This window comes from Silene latifolia, chromosome 6, assembly GCF_048544455.1.
Source record: "Silene latifolia isolate original U9 population chromosome 6, ASM4854445v1, whole genome shotgun sequence".
NCBI classification, from domain to species: domain Eukaryota; kingdom Viridiplantae; phylum Streptophyta; class Magnoliopsida; order Caryophyllales; family Caryophyllaceae; genus Silene; species Silene latifolia.
Genome location: NC_133531.1, coordinates 14,186,040 through 14,190,556, shown reverse-complemented (window position 1 = coordinate 14,190,556; position 4,517 = coordinate 14,186,040). Strand labels below are relative to the sequence as shown.

General features: G+C 33.1%; 2 non-coding genes across 2 annotated transcripts; both read left to right on the top strand.

The window, feature by feature from the left end:
• LOC141589014 (small nucleolar RNA Z279/snoR105/snoR108) lies at positions 1 to 100 on the top strand. The gene has a single exon (XR_012519974.1). It is a non-coding gene; the product is annotated as a small nucleolar RNA Z279/snoR105/snoR108 (small nucleolar RNA).
• A 4,007-nt stretch (positions 101 to 4,107) lies between these two features.
• On the top strand, positions 4,108 to 4,207 carry LOC141589016 (small nucleolar RNA Z279/snoR105/snoR108). The gene has a single exon (XR_012519976.1). It is a non-coding gene; the product is annotated as a small nucleolar RNA Z279/snoR105/snoR108 (small nucleolar RNA).
• The last annotated feature ends 310 nt before the right edge of the window (positions 4,208 to 4,517 follow it).

Below are 4,517 nucleotides of genomic sequence, written 5' to 3'. Positions count from 1 at the left end.
GGGATATGAGGAGTGGTCATTTACTTGCTCTTATGCGAGTTGGGTGCCCGCCCCGCCTGGTTACGACAATTGGGCACTCTCGTTTATACCATCTGATCCCTATTTCTGCACACAACTTATACTTAAAAAAAAAAAGTGAAAAATCATTCTATATTATATTTTAAAATTCGTTATTTAATTTCATAAATTTTAGCTTTTGAAAACGTTCAGACTGATTAGTTCAAATATTTTTCTTAAAACATATAGATCGATAACAAACTTTATTTCTCGTCTTTTTGTCTTTATCGATTATTCAAATTTATGTGCATTAGAGGGTACCGGGATTTGTAGTTGGGGCGGAAAGTTATAAGAATCCATAGATTATTTAAATTTATGTGCATTAGTTGGCGCGGAAAGTTTCATGAGTGACATTAATGAAAGAAGGTAACAAGAAAAATACTTCATTGAAAACTAAAAATTGCTGGCGATTTTTGCCAGGCGATCTAGCCTATTAATTGGTTTCGCCACCATTTGTTCCCATCTAATACTCTGCAATTGACTTTTTAGTAACACAGAAATATTATAATCCATTTATGTCAAAAAATACCCACAATGTAGAAATTCTATTTGTAGGTCTTTATTTCACTGAGTTCCATTTACTAAGTTTGGGATCAAGGAGTGTTTGATAACCGAGTTTCATTTGGAACAATGAAAAACAATGTTCGGTGTAGCAAAATTAAGTTCTCTAATTAAATTTATTACATGAGTCCGTCCCTGTTTTGTAGGTCCATATATTGTCATGCACTCAAGCTAGAATAACCCGCCATTGGCGCCATGTATGAGAGACAGTCTTTTGTTTTACATCAATATGAAAGTAACTCACGCTTGCCTAAACTAAGAGCATCATACGCAAAACTCTAATTTCAGCTTGTAACTACTCCGTCTTGGTGATTATTCTCTACATTAAAAAAGAAGGAAAAAACTAGTCCACCCTTAACGAATGGCTAGACTTTAATTTGTCTAAGAAAGTCATAGTGATGTCTTTGAGTTGTAATGCTACCTACCTATTGTAGATGGGTGTCAACTTAATAATTAACTGTGTTATAAAGAATGATTAAAAATTAAATCTTCTAATATGGGACATTAGAAGCATAAACGTGTATAAGTTTCTCTAAAACTAAAGAAAACACGACAGCTTTCCTGAAGAGTGAGCAGCAACTATTGGAAAATTTGCATATGTTCCTGAAGAGTCGATCATCTTAGTCGTAATAATGTTGTGTCAAAGTTAACAATGGCTGGAGTAAGAGAGCTCTTACCACTTGAACTAATTTTTTTTCTCATTATATATGATTAAATAAAGTGGTTCTCAGTAATTTGTGTCGCTTATTTTTTACCAAAAAGAATTGAAATACAGTAAAGATAATTAAGTGAGCCTAATTTAATAAGAGAGGGATACTTCATTTCAGTCTTAGATTAGAGACGTAAGGGCAATAGGTGTCTTGGAAGAGGAAAGCCGAAAAATTGCATCCCACATCGGCCAGCAATAAAGGTATATTATTAGGGAGGTGATTTATAAACCAAGGCCGAGTATTTTGTTTTAGAGGTCGTTTACTTGCTCTTCTCAGAAGAATCCATAGAGTAACTGTGATTTATAATTGGCGCGGAAAGTTTTACTGGCAGAAAACATTAATGAAATAAGATAACAAGAAAAATAATCGAAAACTAAAAATTGATGGCAGTTTCTGTGAGGCATTCTAGCCTATTAGCTTTCTTCGAGCTTCCAATTTCCATAATCGGTTCAGACCTAAATTTTTTAAGCGCGCACATTCAATGATTAGTTACAAATTTTGGTCGCAATCAAAAAGTCTTTGCGATGGATTATCATTGCAAAAATTTAAGTAGGGCTGTCTTGTACAAGTAATTCTGAATTAAGAAATCCAAAACATGCAACAAAGGTAGATTGGGTGGGTATTAGAATAAAAGAAAACAACTTGACTTCTAGAAGGAAATATAAATATTTAATTGGTTAAAAATTATTGAACCATCCTTGTCAACCAACATTTTAATGTATTTTGGATTTTGTAAGAGTGTAACTTTAGAATTTGAGACTATAAAGGTGTTTGGTTTATTTAAAAAAAGAAATAAAAAAACTAATCCACCCATGATGGATGGCTAAACTCTCCTTAATATAAGAATCCTACCTCCTACTATCTCCGAAAGTAAAGATATAAACAAACAAAGTCTTTTTGAGTTGTACTGCTACCCACCTATTGTAGGTGGGTGATTAATCAACAATTAACTGTATTATACATCAATGATTAAAAAGTAATTCTTCTAATATGGGACGTGAGATACATAAATGTGAAAAAAAATACAAGTAAAATCAAAATTAAACAATGTAAAAAACATATAAAATTAAACAACAATAGAGTTGCTTATGGTTGCGAATCGAGTTTGGAACATCAATTATAGTTTTTGGTAAGCAACTTTTATGGTGTCTGATTACATTAATTTGAACCTTAATTTTAAACTCAAAAATATTGCTAATTACTAATCAAATTTACCGATTTCATTAACAAAACAAGTATTTATCCGCCCTGTCTTGCAGGTCCTTAAAGTATCATGCACTCAACATAGAACACTTCGCCATCTATACTAGACGCTCTAGATGATTAGGAGCATATTCATCTCTTACGCAAAACTCTAATTTCTTAGCCTAGTAAGTCAGTAACTACTCTGTCTTGGTGATTATTCTCTTAACCGACTATATAGTAGTTTTTTGATTTATTTTGACTTTTATTTTCATTTAAACTTGTAGATACTATAATATATTTTCCCAATAATACAAAAAATGATGAAAACGCTCTCTAATATTGCTCGAAAAAAGTTTCATATTGATACAATATTGATGTATTGATTGATGCTATTGATAAGACTTTATCAGAAAGTTACATTACATTATACATGATTAAATTTTTTTGGGTTCGAACAAGCGTGTCTATGTCGCGGGTGAGAATCGAATCCCTAACTTCATGGTTGGAGTAAAAGAGCTCTTACCACTTGAGCTAACTCTTGTTTACAATATATATGGTTATACAAAAAAATTGAAATACATTAGACGTAAAGGCAACAGGTGACTTGGAATAGGAAAGCCGAAAAATTTCTTCCCACATTAGCCAGCGACGGAGGTAGGTTATTAGCAAGGTGATCTATAAACCAAGGCCGGGGATTAGTTTGTCAAATAACACTACTTTGCCAAAAAAAAAATCCATATTTTCTATCATATGTAGAGTGCTTTACTTCCGTTAATCAATTTGCAACGTTTTTATAGTCGGACAAATTTACTAGATTGTGACATTTTCATTTAAAGTTAAAGTAACTCGTCTTTCATTTTTAATTGCGTCTCTAACAACAATTTCTTTTATGTATTTCTTTTGTTTGCGCCACCATGCAAGGCTAAAAGGGGTTGTTACTTGGTCCACTTACAAGAACAACATAGCAAAAAGGAGTTACTTCTGGCCTCCGTCAACTGCCGGTTTATCCGTTCAGCCTCATAGTTTACGTTCTATCCTTCGTGAGGATGTTCTAGGTGTTTTCTTATCTCTGAAACCGACTCACGTACTCGTACAGCTTTACCCTCAATTTTCGGATTGAAATGGACAATTCGCGTACAATAATTCAATGAACATTGCTACTACATACTACAAACCCTAGCTTATTCGTAGTAATGTAGTATCACAAATTCACAATACAAATTATTATAAAATTTTGAGTAAGGGACGTTGATCAAAGGAGAACCTAACTAGTACCAAAGGGAAACACTCGCTACCCCAAAATTTCAAGAAATGATTAAAATTATCGATTATTGCTACCCAAAATTCTTATATACGACCTTAACATAAATATAAAACAATATTTAAAAAATTCGCTACCCCCAAATTTTATTTCTGAATCATTTCAACCGTCTTAGATAGTTCGACTAGACGTAAGGGCAATAGGGTGACTTGGAAGCGGAAAGCTGAAAAATTCCATCCCACATCGGCCAACGGTAGATGTACCGTAATAGCAAAGTGCTATATAAACCAAGGCTGAAAATTTAAAGAAGTATGATCCTTCAGGCAGTACAATGGGATATGATGAGTGGTCAGTTACTTGCTCTTATGCGAGTTGGGTGCCCGCCCCGCCTGGTTACGACAATTGGGCACCCTCGTTTATACTATCTGATCCCTATTTCTGCATACAACTTATTCTTTAAAAAAAAAATTGAAAAATCATTTCATATTCTATTTTAAAATGCGTTATTTAATTTATGATCACCATCAGTTGAAATATTTTTCTTAAAACATATAGATTGATAACAAACTTTATTTCTCGTCTTTTTGTCTTTATCGATTATTCAAATTTATGTGCATTAGAGGGTACCGGGATTTGTAGTTGGGGCGGAAAGTTATAAGAATCCATAGATTATTTAAATTTATGTGCATTAGTTGCCGCGGAAAGTTTCATGAGTGACATTAATTTTTTTTTTTGGTCAAGAT